This window comes from Haematobia irritans, chromosome 5, assembly GCF_050003625.1.
Source record: "Haematobia irritans isolate KBUSLIRL chromosome 5, ASM5000362v1, whole genome shotgun sequence".
Taxonomy (NCBI): Eukaryota; Metazoa; Arthropoda; class Insecta; order Diptera; family Muscidae; genus Haematobia; species Haematobia irritans.
The window spans coordinates 58121717-58148114 of NC_134401.1; positions in this window are offsets into that span (position 1 = coordinate 58121717).

Sequence of the window (26398 nt, forward strand, 5' to 3'; positions counted from 1 at the left end):
AATATGCACAATGCACTTCTACAGAAGGCTAAAGGGTAATTCAATACAACAACACACGCTCACACACGTATCCATATGGTTCCCTACGACACACATCCTTAAATAAAGAATGCCATGAATATGAATGTGTTCCACATTGAAATGTGTTATTCTACAAAAAGAGCATTGCAATCACACACACCTATTTCGATATATTTATATATCTGTGATATTGCCATTTGCATGTGAGTGTGCATGTGTGTGTATGCGTGTGTGGGAGGGAGAAAATCTTTATAATTATAACACACAACTTACACAATCACGCCCCTCCCACATATTGCAATTATACTTTGGCAAATGTAAAAACACACCACACGTGCTCACCATGAATGAATGAGTGTAGGAGTGTGAGTGAGTATGGGAGAGTGCATTACATGGACATGTAATGTAAGTTATTCATCGCATTGTTAAGCTGTCGGACACATTTAAATGCAATTTAATGCAATTTATTGCATGCCAAGTAAACATATTTATTTATTTATACAAATGCATAACCGTAGATGAAATTGCTCGCATCATGGTTGTGGTAGTGAACATTCTAAACTAAGATTTATATATCAGTTGTTTCAATCTATTTTCGGTATAGACAAATAGTTTCCTTCCCTTATTCCTATTTTTAATCTTTTGTAATACAAGACAAATAGTAGTAGCAACAAAACGTTACATCAATAAAAAATTTTATGTTAAAATCGGCAATAACTATCATTCGGTAATCATCACTTTCACATGGTGTTCGCAGTCGAATGCCATTTGAAATAAATTTAACCTTTAACTGGGTACGTGGTGGTAAAATTTACCACCTCACACACTCGTTTACATGTATTTTAAATAAGACGTGTGAAATGAAGTGCATGTTAATTATTGAAAGTACATATATTTCGAAATATTGTTTTTTTTTCTCGTTAAATACAATGTGTACTAATCAACAAATGTAATAATAACAAAAAAAAAAAAAAACTATTTTTTTATAAAAAAAATATTAACGTCGCAAATTACGCAAAAAAATCACCTCACCAGTTATTATTTCTTTCTTTACAAAAATAAAAACACTCAATATTTATTGCAAATCAAAGTAACTATACATGGGACAAAGGACTAATAAAATGTACTTTAAAAAGAAGAAGAACAGAAAAGATTCTCAACCTTCCGTTTAGGATTTTGGCATTGATTTCGAGCCAAAGATATTGCTTCCTTGAAACATTTGTTTGGGGTAATATATAGCTATAAATCTATGTTTTTGCGATGTATCAACAAATGTATTTATATACAAATAAATGTAAGTTAAAAAATCAACTACTTCAAAACACAAAATGATTTCTTAAATTCCAATAAAAAAAAAACAAAAAGTTAAACCAAAAATACAACATCCGCAAAATAAGTATTATCATCTTTTTGAAGCATTTTTATCTTTAATCCAAAGATTAAATATCTTAGTTGAATAAGATAATTTCCTTAAAACTAAAATGTTTTTCTTTACTTTAATGGAAATTTGCTTCACTACAAAGACATATGATTTTAACGGATGAACGCAAATTTTACAAATTTAAAGAAAACAATTATTAAAGTAAAGGTAATGAACATTTTTTTTACATAAAAGTTTAAAATTATTTTAAATAAATTTGTCCTTACTACTATCTATACCCTCTATAATTAAAATGTCTCAACGGCACATTGGTAACCTTAACACTTTATCTTCTGTGGTCCTAAAAAAATTGACAAGACAAATATTTCATCGAAGTATATTAAAGGCCACAGATTAAGGTTATGTACCAAGTCTCAACAAATCGTTTTTGTACATTGCAAAAAATGTTCACCTTACGAGTATATCAAACAATCTTAATATACATAATATTAAAATTTTTCATATGAGCTTATTGGACATGAAGATTAATAAATTGGAGTTATTAAGTTATTGAAATTTATATACTCGAATTATTCTTCCCAAATTGTCCCATTTTCTATTATTACTCTGCATCACTTTTCCAGATAATTGCAATGCCTTAATCTTATTTTTATAAACTTAGGTTAGGTTAGGTGGCAGCCCGATGTATCAGGCTCACTTAGACTATTCAGTCCATTGTGATACCACATTGGTGAAGCGCTGAAAACTTTTTGGTGTTCGGTCGAAGCAGGAATCGAACCCACGACCTTGTGTATGCAAGGCGGGCGGGCGGCTCCCTTATACCCTGAACCACTAATGTATGTAGGGCCAAAAAGGACCAAGCTGAGAGGCATCGTTTAATATACCGATCGTTTTATAGTTAAATTCTGAGTCGATTTTGTGATGCCCGTCCCCTGAAAAGAACAAAAAAACATGAATATTTGAAGTTTTTGGGGCACGGACCATTTTTTTTCAAAAATACCCATTTTTTTGGGAATTAAAAATATGAATTGAAACCTTAATAACTTTTGAACTAATTGTGATATCGTTATGGTTTTTATTGATTTTTGCAGAGAAAAATGTTTTAAGAAATATTGCTGAATTCCCAAAATTGGTATCGAAAATCCCCAAAGTGGGGAAATGTTAATTTTTTTAATTTACATACTTCTCAGCTGTTTACTAGTACGATGTTGAAACCTTTTACAGTTAGTTCGTGGATACATAGGGCTTTTTGGAAAACAGATCGGCTTAGCAATAGGGGAGGAGAAGAACTTATATATTGTTTGGTTGCCTTAACTTGGCTTTAAGGCATTATAGAAATATTTAATGAAAATATGTATCATCCCGGGAAATGTAAGGACCTAAATGGGGATGAGAAGAACTTATAAACTACTTGACCAAAATTATCGAAAAAAGCTTAAAACGTATTCTTATTTGGTTTTCTATAGGAAAAACATAAAAAAAGTTTCGGAGAAATCTATAAAAAAAAATGTTACGACAGAAAGAAGGTATGTGCCTTTTTCCAAAAAACGGTTAAAATTCGATATTTTTTTGAAATTCTAATTTGTGGACTTTACGACTTTTAAACTAAAGCCCATAGTTACACATATTTTTCTTATAGAATTCGTAGAATTTTGTAGGGAATGCAGTTAAGGAAAAATGGAACTTCTAGGTTCCAAATACTGATCCCACTTTTCCAAAATTTTGCAAAAAAAGAAATAAACTGTGTGGCCTATATCTTGGGAACAGTAAAAGATAATCGCACATGCACGCGAACTTTTTTGTAGAGATTCATAAGTTCTATACAGCAAAGAGTTGACAGCTAAAACAAAATTTCATACCCCAGAGGTGACCAACTTTCAATACCCACGGGTCAGCCCATGGACCCACTAGGGATCCACAAATTTGCAACCTTAGAGGAAAACACTTCAGATTTTAAACAAAGAAAAAAATATGTTGATATCTTTCTACATTCAGAATTATTTCCAAAAAAGCGATTTGGAACCACTGTGCGTTGTCCTAATCGAATTCCAACCAATCATTTCTCTGGGTGTAGAAAAAATTTAATCATTAAAATACTTTTAGGAATTTTAATACAAGTACGATTTGTGAAATAAACCATTGGAGGAGAAACTGGTCGTGCTATATTCAAAATCTAGCGAACATTTCTATGATAACATTAAAGGGTGATACGGTCAAAATATGGTCAAGGGAAAACGTGTGTAAATCGGTGAAATCGTTTATTTAAAAAATCCAATTAAATTTCTTTTTCAAGTTCAATTAGTATAAAATTCAGGAAAAATATTCAGTTAGGCTTTCGCTTTTCCAAATCCGAATTGCCGGGCCTCACGCTTGACACCTGCCATCAGATTTTGTACAGCCACCTTGTCCACCTTCTTCGCCGCAGAAAGCCAGTTTGCCTTGAACTGCTGCTCGTCCTTAGCAGTTTTTTTGCTTTTCTTTAGGTTCCGCTTGACAATAGCCCAGTATTTCTCAATTGGGCGGAGCTCTGGCGTGTTGAGAGGGTTCTTGTCCTTGCGAACCACCTGCACGTTGTTGGCGGCGTACCACTCCATGGCCTTTTTACCGTAATGGCAAGATGCCAAATCCGGCCAAAACAGTACGGAACAACCGTGTTTCTTCAGGAAAGGCAGCAGACGTTTATTCAAACACTCTTTCACGTAAATTTCTTGGTTGACAGTCCCGGAAGTTATGAAAATGCTGCTTTTCAAGCCACAGGTACAGATGGCTTGCCAAACCAGATATTTCTTTGCGAACTTTGACAGTTTTATGTGCTTGAAAATATCTGCTACCTTTCCCCTTCCTTTTGACGTACACGCAGAGAAGAAACATGATTGCCACAATCATATTCGAAGAGCAAAATAATATGATAGCAGCTATTTTTGCGGCGACCATGTAACATTTTAACCTGCAACCATGTTGGCTCAGTGAACATGGTTCTAAGAAAAATACAATTGTCCTCATCTAAAATGTTATTATATTGATAAAAAGAATTTTGTTTCCATTAAAAGACAATGGTCACGATCTAAAATGTTATGTTATTCGTCAAAAATGTTTTTCTTCTAGTTAAAAGAACATGGTCACAACCTAAAATGTTTTGATTTTTATGAAAAAACTTTTTTCGTCGTCGAAAAAAGGACGCCACTTGAGAAAAGAAAACACAAAATCAACTTTATTTATTTGTTTTTATTTATTTATAAACTAATTCATTGTTTATTTGTATTTATAATAGGTGTGTTCCTTTACTTTACTCGTAGTAAAAAGTAGTAAAAGAGAGAAATATTGAAAATCCTCTCAGATTTCTATATTTGTTAAATGTACAGGAACGAAAATATAGTAAAAATTTTAAAAATGTCAAATAAAAAACAAAAGAAGCATTGTGATTTGAATAAATATTTTCAAAACATGTAGGTAAATTAAATACTTTTATATCGTAATTTTTTTGACAAATGGCAGATTTTTTGCAGGAAACTTCGAAATCCTTATTACGATAGAAAGAAGCTATGGTTTTTACTTTGTTATAAAAAGTACTCCTTTTGCAAAATTTTTAATCAAAGTAAAACTCTGGCTTCTGGGCCATAAAGTAGAGTAATAGCGCATATTATCAGTATCTTATAAGGTGGGGGTTTTCATTCCGTTTGTAACACATACAAATAACGAATTCTGACTATAGAAAGTATATATAGTCTTGATCAGGGAGAAATTATAAGACGATGTCTCTCTGTCTGGCTATCTGTTGTAATCAGGCTACTTCCTTCAATAATGAACCAATAGTGCTGAAATTTTACCAGACACGTTTTTCTTCTACATGCAGGTCAATTTTGAAGATGGAACTACTTCGGCCTAAGTTTCGATGTTGCTTCCATATGAACCGACCCCCCAATTGGGGTCTTCATGACATAGACATTAAAACTTTTATCCGATTTGCATGAAATTCAAAACGTAGAGGTACTTTTGGTCCATTAAAGGGTGTGCCGAATTTGGTCGGTCAATGTTTTGGTACTTTTTTTCGAAACAAGTGGTATTGGTTCGGCATTGTTTTGAAATTCCAAATTGTGGAGTCTACACGTTAAATCTAAAGCACAAAGGTGCACAAAATTTTCCTCCAGAATACGTAGAATTTTATAAGGAATGTAGTCCTTCTAGACTCAAAATACAGACCCCACTTTGTTCAAATTTTGCAAAAAAATAAATTGTAAGGCCCTATCTCGCAAATATTAGATATATTCGCACACATACACAATCTTTTTATGGTAGTTTATAAGTTCTATCCATCAAAGCAAAAATCATGAAAATCGGTGCATAATTGCGCGTTTGCCAAGTAACACTAAATTTCATACATCCGAGGTGTCCAACTTCCAACGTCTATAGACCAGCCCGTGAATCCACTAGGGACCTACAAACCTCTAAATATAGAGAAAAACATTTCAGCTTTGGCACAAAGAAAAAATTATGATGATATCTTAATCCATTAAAAAGTTACAGAATTATTTCCAAAAAAAACTATTTGGAACTACTTTAGTTTGGAAAATTTGAAAACAAATAATTATTTTTGTCATGACATATCTACAACTTTTACTCGAAAGAATTTGCCGAGTAACTTGTAGTAAAAAAATTTTAAAAGAGACATGCATTTTGACATTGTTCTCTTAAAATTGTTTACTACTTTTACTATTTTTTGGGGTTGAGGAACGGTTTCTAGTAAAAACTAGTAAAAGTAGTAACTAGTAGTACGTAAAGGAACACAACTAATGTCGTGCAAGCAAACTTCACATATTTTTACACACTCTAGTTTGGTTCAATTTCAACAATAAGTAATCATTCCATATTTACTTCATGACCATCAAATGTACAAACGCAGACATCATGTAAATGCAAATAAAAATAAATTATACCATATATCAAAATGCAGAACAAAAACCAGGTATATTTTTTTCAATTACACTTTCCTTGTTTGTATTCACATAAAACCACGTGCCATTTCTGAATAAATAAATTAACACAAAACACAATAATTCCGTATTCTCCGTCCATTCCAAGAAACAATCAACACACGACTGACGCGCAAAATGAAAATCGTGTGTACCTGCTCAATGTTTTTATAAAATTCTTGTCGCTGCAAAAAAATTAAATGGTCACGAAAACAATGTACATGGTCTTTATGGCCATGTAATGGTTGTAGACATGTCTATACGTAAACTATAAAAATATTTTTTTCTCTGCAAAAAAGTAAAAAAATTGAATGGTCAGATACATGATTTTCCTGACCATATAATGGTCTCAAATTCTATCATTTAAATAATAGAACATGTTTGCGGCATTTGAGAGCCATTTAAATGCTTATTGCCAATATATATTTTTCTTCGCTCGAAAATTATTTTTACAAAGACAAAATACATGGTTTTCGCGACAATTACATACTCTAAATAAGCATTAAATGGATGCGGCAACCATGTCCAAACATGTTTTTTCTGTGCGTGTATAAAACTCCTGTCCCGGAAGCTGCTTGTAGTCGGTTTTGACGTAGGTTTCGTCGTCCATTACCACGCAGTCAAACTTCGTCAGCATCGTCGTGTACAGCCTCCGGGATCGGGCTTTGGCCGTCGTATTTTGTTTATCATCGCGATTTGGAGTCACTACCTTCTTGTAAGTCGATAGTCCGGCTCGTTTTTTGGCTCGATGCACGGTTGTAGACGATACACCCAGCTTATTTGCAGCATCTCGGAGAGAGAGGTTAGGGTTTCGCTTGAAACTACCGGCAACTCTCTTTGTCGTCTCAGCGGCTTCCGGTTTTCGATTTCCTCCCGATCCAGACTTCCTGGCTGTCGACAAACGTTCCCCAAACACTTTAATTACATTTGTAACGGTTGATTTGGCAACTTTTAGCGATTTTGCCAGCTTTGCGTGCGAGTAGCTCGGATTTTCGCGATGCGCGAGCAAAGTTTTGATACGCTGATATTCTTGCAAAATCAAAATAGGAGCAACATTCTACACACACACACACACCTTCAAAATGAGGGGTGTTCAGGTTTTTTAAATGCAAAATTGAAAGGAATAGGTCAAGTTGATATTGACCAAAATTTGACCATATCACCCTTTATGTTTTCTCCCAGGATGTTAGACGATTTAAATTTAGCCTAGAGATTTTCTAGATATGTATAAAATTTATTCGAAATTGGTTCAGAGTTAAATATAAGGAAATATAAACCTTTTTATAGCTCAAAAAAAATTTGAAGAATTTCATATGGTATCGATAATTTTATTCTACGAAGTGCTGAAGGGAGTACTATAGTTGGCCCCACCCAAATTTAAACGTTACTTACAGGATATTTTCATGCGATCCACTTGAATTTCTGTGTTGTGATGTAAATACCCATTTTTTATTATTCACAGAAATATTGATCCATTTTGCAATCAGATAAGGTAAATACAATCAGTTTGAAACTCAGTGAAAGAGGTTTGAAAATACGCTATTAAGAGGGGAAAGACGATTTTTCGATTTTTTAAATTTTTCTTTTACATTAAAAAATTACTACAAAAACAAAGACAATGTTTCAGCTACATATTATTTTGGTTTATATGTTGTACATGTTTTGATTATAAACTGCACCATCGATAGCTTTTTTTAAAATACCCTACTGCCTTCTGTCATTCGAAGGCTTTGGTATAAATGAATGCGTACAAAAACTTATTATAAACGGAAACACAATTCACTTCCGCTTTGGCGCTCATTGGCATTTCGTTGAATCTGGTTTTGTAGTAAAGAATCGCTGTGGTTGTGTGTGTGTGTTTTTTTTGTAGTAGTAGTGGTGTTGGAAATGTATGTTATTTTAGTTGTATTGCGTTTTTTTTTTTTGTCTACATACAAATGTTCATTTTATGGTTCATGCCATTAAGGACCAACCAAATTCACCCAAAATGATAGCCACACAAACACTACAAGAGCTTCCAAGCAAACAAACACATTAATAAGGGGGAACGGCCCATACTGCTTGCACTGGAAGCAAGTCATCAGCTCCATCGTCCCTATCGTACAGATGTTTATGCAGGTTTATTAAAAATGTGTAATTTATTTAGTAAAATGTTCTGGTAAATATTTGTTCTTGTGTTTTTTGTTTTTTTTTTTTGCTGGTGTATATATGTTGCTGTTGTTTTGTTGCCTTAACTTGGCTTTAAGGCATTATAGAAATATTTAATGAAAATATGTATCATCCCGGGAGATGTAAGGACCTAAATGACGAAAAAACCAAACACAACAAAATTACATAAACAAATGGAGACTGAAAGTAGCTTCTTCGCATCATACCTACAATATATTAATGCTAAATAACTATAGACGGCCCTGAGTTAGTCCTTTTCGTACCTGTTGTAAGTCTTCCCTAATTTAAGGAGTTGACAAAAAAACTGAAAATCTAAAGTTGGAATTACATACCATGCGTTGATTTAAAAGTTAAATTTTTCTCTCGATCAGAGTGCCTCAAGTAGAAAAAATTGACTCCTCCATCAATGCACGGAAAAACTCGAAGAAATTCCATAAAAGTTGGGCTGGCATAGACTACAAAAGTAAATTTCTGGCCCGAAATTACGCACTAAAAAATAATAGCAGGTATGTTGTGGTTCATAGTTTTTTGAAAAAAAAAAAAAAAAAAAAAAAAAAAAAGTACACTATACACTGAAAAAAGGCGTACCCTGTTCTAAAGATTGCGTCTTTACACTGATGATTTTGGTATTGATTTCGTGCCAAAAAAGCGGAGAATTAAATTAAGCACGCATTTAAGGCACTATTCTCTTTTAAATTTGAGTTTTGCATACTTGATTCTACGAGACAAATTTTAATTCATTCGTTTTTTTTCAGCTTTTTTCTTCGTATGCTGGCAAAGTCAATTAAAAAGGTCTTAACGGCAACTTAAATTTTCGTATTCAGACTCGACTTCCGGTATAAATTATCCAATGTTTCAAGTATAAAACGTTTCGAAAATAAAGTGTAAAAAACATGTCCTATTTTTAAACGTTTTTAGCTTTATAGCCAAGATGCAAAAAATCAATAAATTTAAAAATGATTTCATTAATTTTGAAGATTTTTTCTGTAGTATTAAAGCCATAAGCGTAGGAAGGCCTCTGGGGAGGGGGCTTAGACCCCCCCAGAAAAATTGTAGCCCCCCCAGAATTTGAAAACCTATTTACGATTTTACATTTTTCTAAAAATTAAACAAGTGTATACAACCGCACAAAGTTCCGCTAAAGACTTTCATGCACAATCGAATTACTTTGGTTGTGGTAGCAGTTGCCGATGGCAATGTTTGAAAATTTATAAAATAAATCTGTGGTTGAACTTTTGATTTAGTTAAATATCTAAAGCTCCTTTATTATTTTGTTTAGTCTGGTTTAGTCAATTTAATTTAAAAAAAATAGTAATTTATACAATTCTTTCATAAATTAATATCTTAATAATGCTGCAAAGAAGCATAGCCAAAAAGAAGTGAAAATGTTCTTTTTGGGTCCGGAAGTGGTGCAAAATTGGCGGAGAAGCGATGAATGTAATATGAAATTCTCATAGAACGAATGTTCACCATTTCAACAGCCGTTGCAATGAATTTGCATCACTTCTTAAGTTGTGATCCAAATTCAGTGTTTTGAATGTGAATTAAAAAATTTTGTTATATTTTCCCAAATAATTAATTTTTATATTTTTTTATGATTTTTAATGCATTCTAACGCTTGTTTGAAACGTTTTTCCTCGAATATTTTCAAAAATTCTATAAAAATTTCTATAATGAATTTAGCATTTTTGTGGCAAAATTTGAGTAATTTGTACCATTTTATTTATGCCTACTTTTTTTAAAAAGAAAACAAAGAATTACGCATTAAAATATGAAAAAAATGAAGTAAAAAACTTTCTGTGTAGTTGAAATAATTAACTTCTTTGTGAGGACATTTTTGGAAGCGCTTTTAAAGCTGTGCCTTTTGAACAACTCCCAATTTTTTGCTGGGAAAAGTGTGGAACTACTTTTAGTTGCTTTATTACAAATTAATTGATGCCGATATTGTTATTCATTTGTATGAAATAAAACATTAATTGAACCTATAAGTTCAGTCTAAAAATTTTCAGCTAGGGGGGCTATAGCCCCCCCTAGGAAAATTGTCTAGCTACGCTAATGATTAAAGCCAAGTTGACCTTAGTAACACGAAATTTTCTTTCATGTTAGGACATTCAATTTCAAGTCGAAGCATTTAACTGTAAGGAAAAAGCAACTTCATTAAAAAGTTTATCGTTTTTTTTTAAGGGGAAAAAATGTAACATATATCAAAGAAAAGATAAGCAAAATTTTGGCCTCACGACAATATTTTTTTAGTGCACCGACCTAACTTTTTTATCCATATAGTTGAAATAAAACAGCGGGAATTTCGTCTAAATGTGGGCTATAAAAATATATACACTGAACAAAAAATATATACGTGAAAATAATGACATTTTAATTAAAACAAAGTTTATAATCCTTAATTCAAAAATCTTTTCCATTAAATTTAGAACACAAATTTTGTAAATTTGCGGCCCTCCGTTAAAGTCGCATGTCTTTGAAGTAAGGCGTTTTTTTCTTAAAATAAAGAAACACATTTTTGATTTAAAGAAATCGTCCCTAAATTAACTGAAATATTGAATCTTCAGATTTAAGATAAAAAAGCTGCAAATATATGCTAACGGCCATTTTAATATAGCTCCGTTAGGCTTTAACTCCCCGTTAACTGAAAATGGTAATATCTTCTCTCCGGTTAACTGTAAATGAAAAATTTTCAGCGGTTAAGTTCCTAACCGGCATATGGAATAAATAGCCAAGATGACAGATATGTCTATAGCACGGTTTAAAAGTTCGATAGCTAACGTAACACTAACAGAGATTCATGAAAATGGGGGTAAGACTTATTGTGATGATTTGTCATCTACAGTATAAAGTTTTTTTTTATAACCTCCATCATAGGATGGGGGTATATTAACTTTGTCATTCCGTTTGTAACACATCGAAATATTGCTCTAAGACCCCATCAAGTATATATATTCTGGGTCGTGGTGAAAATCTGAGTCGATCTAAGCATGTCCGTCCGTCCGTCCGTCCGTCCGTCCGTCTGTTGAAATCACGCTAACTTCCGAACGAAACAAGCTATCGACTTGAAACTTGGCACAAGTAGTTGTTATCGATGTAGGTCGGATGGTATTGAAAATGGGTCATATCGGTCCACTTTTACGTATAGCCCCCATATAAAGGGACCCTCAGATTTGGCTTGTGGAGCCTCTAAAAGAAGCATATTTCATCCGATCCGGCTGAAATTTGGTATATGGTGTTGGTATATGGTCTCTAACAACCATGCAAAAATTGGTCCACATCGGTCCATAATTATATATAGCCCCCATATAAACCGATCCCCAGATTTGGCTTGTGGAGCCTCTAACAGAAGCATATTTCATCCGATCCGGCTGAAATTTGGTATATGGAGTTGGTATATGGTCTCTAACAACCATGCAAAAATTGGTTCACATCGGTCCATAATTATATATAGCCCCCATATAAACCGATCCCCAGATTTGGCTTGCGGAGCCTAAAAGAGAAGCAAATTTCATCCGATCCGGCTGAAATTTGGTACATCGTGTTGGTATATGGTCTCTAACAACCATGCAAAAATTGGTTCCCATCGGTCCATAATTATATATAGCCCCCATATAAACCGATCCCCAGATTTGGCTAGTGGAGCCTCTAAGAGAAGCATATTTCCTCCGATCCGGTTGAAATTTGGTACATGGTGTTGGTATATGGTCTCTAACAATCATGCAAAAATTGGTCCACATTGGTCCATAATTATATATAGCCCCCATATAAACCGATCCCCAGATTTTGGCTTGCGGAGCCTCAAAGAGAAGCAAATTTCATCCGATCCGGTTGAAATTTGGTACATGATGTTGGTATATGGTCTCTAATAACCGTGCAAAAATTGGTCCACATCGGTCCATAATTATATATAGCGCCCATATAAACCGATCCCCAGATTTGGGTTGCGGAGCCTCAAAGAGAAGCAAATTTGATCCGATCCGCCTGAAATTTGGTACATGATATTTGTATATGGTCTCTAACAACCGTGCAAAAATTGGTCCACATCGGTTAATAATTATATATAGCCCCCATATAAACCGATCCCCAGATTTGGCTTGCGGAGCCTCAAAGAGAAGCAAATTTTATCCGATCCGCCTGAAATTTGGTACATGATATTGGTATATGGTTTCTAACAACCATGCAAAAATTGGTCCACATCGGTTCATAATTATATATAGCTCCCATATAAACCGATCCCCAGATTTGGCTTGCGAAGTCTCCAAGAGAAGCAAATTTCATCCAATCCGGTTGTAATTTGGAACATGGTGTTAGTATATGATCTTTAACAACCGTGCCAGAATTGGTCCATATCGGTCCATAATTAGATATAGCCCCCATATAAAACATTCTCCAGATTTGACCTCTGGAGCCTCTTGGAAGTGCAAAATTCATCCGATCCGGTTCAAATTAGGAACGTGGTGTTAGTATATGGTCGCTAACAACCATACCAAAATTGGTCCAATCACACAAAAATTGGTCCATATCGGTTCATAATCATGGTTGCCACTAGAGCCAAAAATAATCTACCAAAATTTTATTTCTATAGAAAATTTTGTCAAAATTTTATTTCTAGAGAAAATTTTGTTAAAATTTTATTCGGTTCATAATAAAATTTTCATCATTGTCAAAATTTTGTTTCTATAGAAAATTTTGTCAAAAGTTTATTTCTATAGAAAATTTTGTTCAAATTTTATTTCTGTAGAAATTTTTGTCAAAAATTTCTTTCTATAGAAAATGTTGTCAAGATTTTTATTTCTATAAAAAATTTTGTGAAAATTTTATTTCTATAGAAAATTTTGTTAAAATTTTATTTCTGTAGAAAATTTTGTCAAAATTTTATGTCTACTTTGTCAAACTGAATTATATAAGTATTGGATCGATCTTTTTTGATTTAATATATACCACGTATGGACTTACATACAATTTAGAAGATGGTGTTAGGAGGTTTTAAGATACTTTGCCATCGGCAAGCGTTACCGCAACTTAAGTAATTCGATTGTGGATGGCAGTGTTTAGAAGAAGATTCTACGCAATCCATGATGGAGGGTACATAAGCTTCGGCCTGGCCGAACTTACGGCCGTATATACTTGTTTTTTATTAAGAAAACATTTTTTTACTTTAAGTATCCGTTATAATTTGCATTTTTAAAGTGGCACTTGTTTGTACTTGAATAGTTTTATTAATATACAGCGAAAATAAAATGAAAATTAAATAAATGAGATCTGAATCCTAATTTTAATTTTATTGATCCTACATTTAAGGCCAAATAGGTCGCTAAAAAATTTATTTATTTTAAAGAAGCCGTATCTTTGGTTCGGAATCAATATCAAAATCCTTAAGAGAAGGTCAAAATCTTTGGATCCAAGTAAACTTTTTTTTTGTTGAGTCGACCGTACGACTCATACACAAAAAAAAAATCACCAAAATATTTTCAAATAATTAAGTTCCAAAAAATTACTTTATTCAATTAAACTATAATCAAAGTAGAAACAGTACGTCAATTAAGTCAATGATTGATACTTGAATTAATCAAACTAAAAATATTAAGTCAGTTGAGAAAGTGATTGAAAATATTTACGATTTTAATTAAAGAAATAAATTGCGTTTTGTTATAAACACCAATTAAATCTTTAATTGAATAAATGAAAAAAATTAATTGAGATTTGCTAATTAAATCAATTATTTTTTAAATCAACTACTTTTTAATGCCCAAGTAAAACTGTGATAGATGCCTTCATTTTCCTGATTGAAGTTATTTCAATTAAAAAATTAATTGGATCAATTATACTAATTTAATCTTTATAGAGGTCACTCTAAATCACAAATATGTTCTCTCTAAATAATTGAAAGTTGATTTTGCTGTTTTACGGACAGTATGAAAAATATAAATTACCTGGAATCCTATGGTGAATTATAACAGCCTGCAGTGTGATGATTGTGACAGACCGACACAGGAAAATCATCTAAAAATTCCTTCATGATCGGAAATATATTTACAATAAATGGTATGAAATCGATATTTTGATCCTTTACCAAATTAAATTGAATCTTCATTAAGCTCCAATCCTATTTTTTATATGCCTTTTAAAGTATTTCGCTTTATTTTTATGCATTTCTATACTGTATTCTATTAATGATACTGACTATACCACAAATGCCTTGTCCATTTTATTTTTATCCCATATGTGTTCTATGCATCTATGACAGATATCGCCATCTGGGGTGACATACTTCATTAGGTGTTTATTAAATAGACACAACATCAGTTATCCTGCCATATCCTTCAATAAGAATGTTGATCAAAACTACATTACGAATAAATGGAACCTCCTGGCTGCTGTCACTAACACATGCAAATATCTATGATAATTAAATGCCAATTATTTTGTCGAAATGAAATTCATCCGGCAGTATGTGAGTGTTGCAAATTGTTGTTGATGACTTAAAATATCTCAATTAAAAGCAGAGTGAACGCATAAACATAAATATGAATAAATTACCAAAATTAGTTGAATGCAGGTGCATTATCATACTAAAAACCAATTGCCGAAGGTTTTAGTTTGTCGCATATCACTGGATATTTTATTGCTCACAAAACATTAAGGTGGATAAGCTTTTATGAGGACAGTAAATGTTGTGGCATTTGAAATTTGGAATGAAAATATTGCCATGTTTTTATTAATTTGTAATGGATAAATTTTATGAAAATCTAGTACTAATCCTAAAATGGAATTTTGTTTTCTTTACACATAAACAACTATTAAAAAGTTTACGGATTAGAGCCTGCCATAAAAAATATCAATGATGGACAAAATGGTTCGACAAAAACTCGTCTAGAAATTGGAAATCTGTACATGTTATGATTACCTAAACATACACTGAGGCTAAAAATCTCTTGTTCTTAAAATAGGTTTTTGCTTAACCAATACCAACCTTATTAGCGTAAAGACAAAAACTTTGGTACTGGGCAAGCTTTTTTTCAGTATGCATTATGAAATATCTCACGATTTCCATCTACACTGAACAAAATATTGTCATGAGGTCAAAGATTTCATGTCTTTAAAATATGAATGCAAATTTTGCTTAGCATAGAAGACGCCTTTCTCTAATATAAAATATTCACAAGATTTTCTATAGAAATAAAATTTTGATAAAATTTTCTACAGAAATAAAATTTTGACAAAATTTTCTATAGAAATACAATTTTGACAAAAATTACTAAATATTACTAAATATGTGTTTTACGTCGAATTGCAGTAATATCGTAATAATGGACGTATTTGTTTGCCAATGTAATTGACGATAAATTGAATGTAAGTGAAACTTGTACGGAAAAGGAAAGAATGTACACACAAAAAAAGTCTGATTCAATCACGACATTAATTGATTCAATTAAATTTTTAATTGAAATGTCTTCAATTACAGAAATGATAGTATCAATTAAAAAATTAATTGAAGGTCAATTAAAAAATTAATTGATCCAAATAAAAAATTAATTGATACTATTAATGTTTGTGATTGATTTTTGTTTCAATTAAAAAATTTGTTGAATCAATTAAATTTTTAATTGAATATTTTTTTAAAACTCAATTAAGATTTTAATTGAAAAAAATTTCGTGAAATTTTTTTCTGTGTATGCTAAGATTATGTATTTCCATATTATATTGTTGCCAGATCCAATAAAAAAATCATCCCTGATAATGCTGGAAATAATCCCATCGAAACGTTGAGTGAAAATAATGGAATAATTCAATATTTGTTTTATTCGCACTCAACAATTACCTTGAAAGCCAAGAGAAAATATATACAGAGAAATTAAAAATTCTTATAGAAATTTTGACAAAATTTTCTATAGAAATAAAATTTAGAAAAAATTTTCTAAGAAATAACATTTTGCAAAATAAGATTTTTGGTATTTTTTTTCAAAATTTTGGTAGATTATTTTGAACTTGGCAATCGTGAGTGGGAGACGTTTATTTCGTTATTGTAATAAAAAAATGTGAAAACTCTATTTCTTGGAAATTATACAATATTAATATATTTCAATTTTTCAATTCTATTTGCAGAATGAGGTCAACCTTCTAAATGGTATGTAGACTATAATAAATCTAATTAAAAATTGTGTATAATTAAAATACTTTGAATAGACAAAATCCAGAAGTGTACTCCCACGGGACTAGACATTTACCATATAATAAAAACCTACCAAAGGGTCATACATTTGAAATTGCATTAAAAACACTATACAAATACAGAGAAAAAATTCCATATATGACAAGGACCCATTCCAAAAGGATATACAGGAAAATAGCTATGCAAGAATCAGACACAGACACAAGTAGAATATGCAAAATATACAAATATGACAGGTATCCACTTAAACTAAACTACTCGGATACGTACAAGTGAAATCCTTTGCTTATTTAAGGATCAAGCTTTAGGATCAACTTTTCCAAGAGTAAAGAGTACGCATTTGTGTCTGTAAGTACCTTCATACGCATCCAAATGCAAATGTATGACAATAGGAAGATGGAACTTAAATAAGATGTTGCTACCTAGCTACTTAGACAAAGGATACTCTACGTCTACGTCTATCCTATGTTGAGTGGGGTTATTTGAGAGAGACTATGTGGTTGTGTGTGTGTATGTGTGGGGAACTGTGTGTTTTGCGTAAAATAAATCGGATTGATGGGCTCAGATAACATCACAATGAGCTACCAAATCCCCATGTAGACAACATAAACGACATCTTTAGATTCCTTGATATGGAAGTCTTGTGAGAATTTCACTTCAAAGTAAAAGATGTAGATTTTCCACCATTTCCCTCTTGCAAATTCAATGATACTTTGCATTTCCTCTCTTCCGCGTTTGACTTTTTCTTGATACAAGCAAACGGTTTTTTGTATGTCTTCGTCATTTGCTTCCCTTGGATTGTAGAGAACAGGTGTATTGGGGTGAAATGAAAAGTTGGGGCATAATTTTAAACTTCAACCATGTATACTTTACTCCGGAAACCCACTTGGCCAATGATTTGATGCCCTTAAAATACAAATGCGAACTCTGCTTAGCATACAAGACTCATTTCTCTAATATAAAGTTTTTTTCTTGTCCAAAAGTCGATAAACCTTTCAATGAAGTCGTTTTGTGCTTATAGTTAAGTGATACGACTTAAATTTTGTTTGAATAAGGTCAATGTGGCTTTAATAATTGCGAATTTTCTTTAAAATTATTGAAATCGTCTTTAAGACTTTTTTCACAAAGCAAAAAGGTGTTTTACTTGAGACAGAACATAGTTTCTACTTGAAGTAGAGTCAGAATTTAGAAACTAAAGTTGTCGTTAATACGTGTTTAAAGGATAGCACACGAAGGTTAGGTTAGGTTAGGTTAGGTTAGGTTAAAGTGGCAGCCCGATTAAGATTCAGGCTCACTTAGACTATTCAGTCCATTGTGATACCACATTAACTAAAAGTACCTATTACATATGGGCACTTCTAGTTTTAACCGCTGAACCTTCTTGATTATTTTTCTTTGTTGAACCAACCAGATTGTTCCAAAAATATTAGCAGACTGCTTAAGTTAACGTTTTCCAGATCCGCCAGTAATCTGAAGCTATATGCTCCTAAAAGTTGCTTGCGCTTTACACAAAATGCAGGACACTCACACAAGAGGTGTTTAATTGATTCTTTTTCCTCCGCATCATGACAGCTCATACAATAGTCATTATACTTCGCGCCAATAGTTTTTGCAAAATCTCCTATCAGGCAGCGACGCGTTATAGCAGATATCAGGAGTGATATCTGACGTCTCGAGAACATTAGCATATCTAGTGTGCGGTTTAAGTTGAAATGGGGCCATATTTGCTTGGTGTCGTTACAACCCTTGCAATTCTCCCATCGAACATTTGCCATCCTAACAGCCTTCTCACGCAGCATGAGCTTGCAGGTAGCTAGGGGCATACCAACAAATTCTAGTTCCCCTGGAATATGTAAGGTAGTCCCTAGCCTTGCCAACTCATCGGCTTCGCAGTTCCCCGGTATGTTCCTATGGCCAGGCACCCATATTAGGTGAATATTGTACTGCTCAGCCATCTCCTTGAGAGATTTGCGGCAATCGATGGCCGTTTTCGAGTTGAGGAACACAGAGTCCAAGGATTTTATTGCAGGTTGACTGTCTGAGTATATATTAATGCCCACATTTTTTGGAACATTACTTCTCAGCCAATTCGCCACCTCTCTTATTGCTAATATTTCAGCCTGAAAAACACTACAGTGATTAGGTAATCTTTTCGCTATTTGAAGTTCCAAATCATTAGAATATACTCCGAAACCCACTTGTCCATCCAATTTGGAGCCATCAGTGTAGAAATCTATATATTCTTTATTCCCCGGGGTCTGTGTGCACCACGCCTCACTATTGGGGATTAGAGTCTCAAACTTTTTGTCGAAAAGTGGACTCGCCAAAGTGTAATCCACTACGTTAGGCACATCTGACATTGTTTTGAGGACAGAACTGTGACCGTAACCTTTTTCCGACCACAGCGATAGTTCGCGCAACCGCACAGCCGTTGTTGCAGCTGACTGTTTGGCCAAAATGTCTAAAGGCAATAGAGCATGACATTAAGGGAATTTGTTCCTGTCTTGCTGAATGCGCCTGAAATACACAAACACGCCATACGCTGAACTTTATCTAAACCAGTCGGTTTCTGAAGTGCCGGCCACCAGACTACAACACCATATAGCATTATAGGTCTAACCACTGCCGTGTATAGCCAATGCACAATTTTTGGTTTTAGTCCCCACTTTTCCCCTATTGCCTTTTTGAACGAGTACAAAGCTACAGTTGCCTTCCTCGCCCTTTCTTCAATATTAAGCTTAAAGTTCAGCTTCCTGTCCAAAATAACGCCAAGGTATTTTGCACAATCACCAAAGGGAATTTCAATATCCCCTAAGGAAATAGGCCTAACCGTGGGAGTTTTGCGATCTTTGCAGTACATGACTAATTCTGTCTTTGCGGGATTTACCCCAAGACCATTGTCTTTCGCCCATTTTTCAGTCATCCGGAGGGCCCTCTGAATAATATCTCTGATTGTGGATGGGAATTTTCCCCTGACTGCCAGAGCTACATCATCTGCGTATGCCACCACTTTTATCCTTTCTTTTTCTAGAGTAACCAGAAGGCTATTTATAGCAACATTCCAAAGAAGAGGTGATAGAACTCCTCCTTGGGGAGTGCCTCTGTTCACATACTTTTGTATGTTTGCTTGTCCTAGTGTGGCTGAAATACGTCTCTTCATTAGCAGTTCGTCTAACAGCCTGAGTATACATGGATCAACATTCAGAGTTGTCAGTCCATTTAATATCGAGCTCGGATGGACATTATTGAACGCCCCTTCGATGTCTAGAAACGCCACGATTGTGTATTCTTTGACAGATAGTGAGCTTTCAATAAAGCTGACTAGTTCATGTAGTGCGGTCTCAGTAGACCTGCCCTTCGAGTATGCATGCTGTCGTTTCGAGAGCAAACCTGAATCGATGCTAGTTCTAAGATAAATATCTATCATCCTCTCCAGAGTCTTAAGTAGGAATGAGGATAAGCTGATTGGTCGGAAATCCTTCGCCCTCGAGTGAGAGGCTTTTCCCGCTTTAGGTATGAAGACGACTTTTGTTTCCCTCCACTTTCCTGGGATATATGATAAGTTGATACATCCTTTATATATCACCGACAACCAGGGGATAATTTTGTCAGTTACAGCTTGTAACTCCGCCGGAGTAATTCCATCAGGTCCAGGGGATTTGAATGGTCCAAAGCTATTTAGCGCCCATCTTATTCTAGTTTCCGATACAATTTCCTCGACAGGAAACGACCGCTGAGCAACTGTGGCACCGCCAGTACATGGTTCAACCGTCTGATTTCCAGGAAAATGTGTTCCAATAGTACCTCCAGCGTCTCCTCACTGGACGTTGTCCAATTGCCCTCCGATGTTTTAATGAAACCTGGAGCGGAGTTGGTGGATGCTAGAACCTTCCGTAGTCTGGAAGCCTCGGACGTATTCTCAATACTGCTGCAGTAATCATTCCAAGAGTTATGCTGAGCCTTTCTCAGTTCTCGCTTGTATCCTCTCAGAATCTTCTTGTAAGCGTCCCAGTCCTCAGAAGCTCTGGTGGACTTTGCCTTGTTAAAGAGCTTCCTGCAGGATTTCCTCATATTACTTAATTCCGTAGACCACCATGGTGGTCGATGTTTCCCCCTTGGCTTTCCTCTAGGGCATGCAGCTTTCAGTGAGATGTTGAAGGCCTTAGTAATCCGCTCCACTGCGTATTCGATATCTTGCACATTTCTCATATTTGTCTCTGTTATTTCCGGTATCATCATATTGAACGATTCCCTATACCTATTCCAGTCAGCTTTCCTAACATTTGGCGGAAATATGATCTTGGTGATATGAACATCAAATTTGAAACTGATGTAGCGATGATCTGAGAAGCTGTGTTCACTTAAAACCTGCCACTCAGATATCATTTCATTCAGTTCTTGCGAGGCCAAGGTGATGTCCAAAACCTCTTGCCTGTTTTTAGTAACAAGGGACATCTCCCTTGTTGCAAACTACCAGATTAGTACGCAAAATAAACTCTATTAGCGACTCTCCCCTTGCATTAGTATCACTACTTCCCAATATACTATGATGTGCATTCGCATCGCATCCCATAATGAGTTTCGTCTTTGTTTTCCGTGACTCCTCCACTAAGGTCTTAACGGCATATGGAGGCATCTCCCTGTCATGTCCCATGTAGACCGAAGATACCCAATATTTGCATTTGGCTATTTCTAAACTGGCAACGACAGTGTCTGTATTGCACATTGAAGGAAGCAGAAACAAATTGAGCTCGTTTTTAGCAATTATACAGGCTCGATTTACATCATTACCACTATACTGCAATAGTTTGAACCCCGGAGTACTTAATTCACATATTTTGTTTTTATAAACATATGGTTCTTGAATAAGAACTATATCTATGTCCCCTTTCATCAGGAGAACTTTTAAGGCAGCACATGCAGCCTTACAATGATGAAGATTTATCTGGAGGATCCGTAGGACCATCGAGATTTTCAACAACCGTCACATCAGCCGCTTCAATCGAGTCATCAAGAATGTCCTCTTCAGAGATATCGGTGACTCTCGCAATAACCATAGGTTCAACTTTGGTGAGTTCTGAGGCAGTAGAAGCCTCCTCACGCATACAGTATCTATCCATGTCTTCAAATGTCTTGGTAGACGAAGATAAAGTTAAAAAAAAAAAAAACAAGTATGTACGGCCGTAAGTTCGGCCAGGCCGAATCTTATGCACCCTCCACCATGGATTGCGTAGAAACTTCCACGAAAGACTGTCATCCACAAATTTCAGCTCACTCGCATGAAATTTGCTCCTCCAAGAGGTTCCAAAACCAAATCTCGGATCGGTTTATATGGGGCTATAAATGATTATGGACTGATGTGGATTTGATTTTGGCATGGTTGTTAAATATCATATACTACCACCACGTACCAAATTTCAACCAGATCGGATGAATTTTGCTTCTCCAAAAGGCACCGAAGGTCAAATCTGGCGATCGGTTTATATGGGAGCTATATATAATTATGGACTGATAGGAACTAATTCCTGCATGGTTGTTGGATACCATATACTAACATCACGTACCAAATTTCAACCGAATGGGAAGAATTTTGCTCTTCCAAGTTGGTCCGGAGGTCAAATCTGGGGATCGGTTTATATGGGGCCTATATATAAATATGGACCGATATCGACCAATTTTTGCATGGGTGTTTGAGGCCATATATTAACATCATGTACCAAATTTCAACTGAATCAGATGAATTTTGGTCTTCAAAAAAGGCTCCGGAGGTCAAATCTGGTAATCGGTTTATATGGGGACTATATATAATTATGGACCGATATGGACCAATTTTTGCATGGTCATTAGAGACCACATACTAACGGATCGGATGAAATTTGCTTCTCTTAGAGGCTCCGCAAGCCAAATCGGGGGATCGGTTTATATGGGGGCTATATATAATTATGGACCGATGTGAACCAATTTTTTCATGGTTGTTAGAGAACATATACTAACACCATGTACCAAATTTCAGGCAGATCGGATGAGATTTGCTTCTCTTAGAGGCCTCGCAAGCCAAATCTGAAGGTCCGTTTATATGGGGGCTATACGTAAAAGTGGACCGATTTCACCCATTTGCAATACCACCTGACCTACATCAATAACAACTACTTGTGCTAAGTTTCAAGTCGATAGCTTGTTTCGTTCGGAAGTTAGCGTGATTTCAACAGACGGACGTGCTCAGATCGACTCAGAATTTCACCACGACCCAGAATGTATATACTTTATGGGGTCTTAGAGCAATATTTCGATGTGTTACAAACGGAATGACAAAGTTAATATACCCCCCATCCTATGGTGGAGGGTATAAAAAACAAATTAAATCAATTAAATTTTATTACCTAGAATCAAGTATGCAAAACTCAAATTTAAAAAAAAAATTGTGTCTTCAAAGTATTCTCACTTCAATTTTCCGCTTTTTTTTTCAGTGCGATCATTTTGTTTGTTCACACACTGCTCAATTTGAAATTGGTCACTTTCATGCCAGCGAAGCAACTCCTTGGCTCTTTCCAGTCTAACTTTTTCACTGTTCCATATGTGTTGCATTCGTCCTCGCGATATGTTCAGCTCAGATCACTTCAGCGTGGATTTCGATCAAATCTAAATTTTTGGATCATTTCTGGTGTTGTTACAGTTCTCTTTTCGTGGTCTGAAAGTAACCCTTTGGAGCCGTATTAGTTACCCTGAGTCTACTCTATTCTAATCTTTATAATATGGATCCCTTATATGAATAAAGATAATTACACTCAGTACACCCTATACACTTTTCATCCTTGGCCCAGCCAAAACAAATACCATTCCCCTTCCCGATCTTACCGATTATATTTCTTTCACGTATCTATGTCATTCATAAAAGGAATTTCCTTGTATAATTTAATAACTTGAATATATGCTCTCTTCAGGGAATTGTCGATAAATGTTTATATTGGATTGAATTGTAATTCCCCATTCTGCTGAATCGAAGTTGACGCTGGCTTATATTCTTGAGTGGTTTCCATCTTCATGCTAAAAAGTCAATAAGGCTGAATTTTAGTGTGATTTCGTTTAGTCTTACTAAACATTCAGTATTTGTTCCATTGGCAATCAAGGATATTGCCAAGGCGTAGTGAATTGCAAAAACGCAAACGGTGAAACGCAATTTTCGCAATAGCGTCCTACAAAATGGCAAACATGGGAAATCCATTGAGACAATGTCAAAATTGTGTGGTCTTAAGTTCTTCGCATTTGTGTCACCAGTAGCAGATAATAACCATTGAGGGCAATTGTTGAGAGTCTGTTATGGTTTCAAATGGAATAAGGTAATGATGATGTCATTTGGGTCATTAATGTCAGGAAAATTTTATATAAGGTGCATTAAATGGAAATTCAATATTTTTCAAATAAATAGCGTTATTTATCTCGCGATCGTGTTCCACTAGATGGTGTTATAATGAGGAAAAGTAGTGTAACACAATGGCAACATATTTTTTGCAAAACGAAAATGCCCTTAGAAAGACGACATTAATTAAGTTAAAAAAGTTGTCCTAAAATTTTATACTCTCCATGTTATACTAACATTCCGTTTGTAACACATTGAAATATTGGCCTCAGACCCCAATTTCAACTATCGTTTAAAGTTGGTACAAGTAGTTGTTATTGATGTAGGTCGGATGGTATTGCGAATGGACCATATAAACGAATCCCCAGATTTGACTCGCGTGTCCTCTTGGAGGTCAAATTCCATCCAATCCAATTGAAATTTGGTACGTGATGAAACTATGTGTCCTCAACAGACCAAAACTGGTCGATACTGTTTAAAAATTACATATAGTCTTAAAATAAACCGCCCGCAAAGATTTGACTTGATTTGACTGAAGTCTTATTGGAAACAATATTTTTGTAATTAACATGGCCGCCATCCAAAATAATTTTTAGATTTGTAGGATAGTTGTTTGTTTCAATTTTATACTGATAAAAAAACAAGCCCGGTTACAAAGATTTTGTCTACACTAATGGTTTTGGTATTAATTCCGAGCCAAAGAAGCAGAGAATTGAAGTAAGAACAAATTTAAGACACAATTCTCTTTTAAATTTAAGTTTTGCGTTGCGTTGATTCTAGAAAAAAAAAATTATAATATATTCGTTTTTTTCAGATTTTTTCTTCATGTGCATCAGAGTCCTTTAAAATCATGTTAACGACTTCTTAAATTTCCAAATTGAAACTCGAAGTAGAAATTATGCTTTGTTCGAAGTAAAAAACCTTTAATGTATTGAAAAAACGTTTCTTATTTTAACCGCTTGTTTGCTTTGTATTTAGTCAAGATGCAAAAAGTTATCAAATTTAAAGATGATTTCATTAATTTTGAAGAATTTTTCAGAATTATTAAAGCCAAGTTGACCTTAGATAAACAAAATTTTCTTTTATTTTAGGATACCTAATTTTAAATCGAATCACTAAGCTTTAAGAACAAAACGACTTAATTGAAATGTTTGTCGACTTTTAGACAAGGAAAAATTCGGATTCCTATTATAAGGACATGAAATCTTTGACGTCATGACAATATTTTTTCAGTGTAGAGGGAATATAAAATTTTTGTAGACGCTTTCAAGAAAATCGAATGAGAATGCCGCGGGTTCATATTATTTTAGATCTAAATTCTGTGGATAATTTTAACCAGTACGTATGGGGGCTTTTCGACTTCGGCATTTGGCCAAAACTCGATAATCGCTCACGAATCGGCCTTCGGCGTCCAGAGGCTGATTAACCGAAGCCGAAGCTTTTTGAATAATTTATGTTATATTGAATTGTCCCAATATTGAATTTTACTCAGCTAGTTTGCTAAAATTGAGCTAATAACGTATTTACAAAATACGTTATTAGCTCAACTTTAAATAAAAATTTTTATTGTATTGACAAGAAAATTCGTTGATATTTGTTTGTGTGCACAAATAAAAAGTAACAAATAAAATACAAAACAAGTATATACAGCAGTAAGTTAGGCCGGGCCGAATCTTAAATACCCACCACCATGAACCAAATATTAGGGTTTCCTTTGAAATTTCAGGAGGGCTTGAGGACTTGAGGACACTTCCCGAAGATAAATTTAAAAATTTCACCTATGAGGACTATATTAGATTCTGGATTTATAAGAACCATTTTTGTTTGAGTTTTAGAGGAATCATTAACATCTCTTGTAAGTGTGCAAGAAAATTATAAAATAGGGTCTTTATTTGAAATCTTAAATCTGTAGATTTTCACCCGAGAAATAAAATCTGGAAATTTTACATTGAGTTTCAAGCAATTTTCATGATCAGTGCGCCTTCTATACCCTCAAGAAGTGAAGTCGGTCTATATGGAGGCATTACCAAAAGGACCGATAAAAACTTAATCCGATACACGGTTTTGTGAGCCTAAAATACCAGATTATTTACAATTTCAAGCAAGTCGGATAAAAACTACGGTTTCTAGAAATCCAAGGAGTTAAATCGGGAGATCGTTCTTATGGGGGCTATACTAAAATATGGACCGATATTCACCGTTTTCGGCACACCTCTTTATGGCCCGAAAATACCTCTAGATTTCCAATTTCAGGCAAATTGGATAAAAACTCCGGATTCTAGAAGCTCAAGAGGTAAATTCGGGATATCGGTCTATGTGGGGGC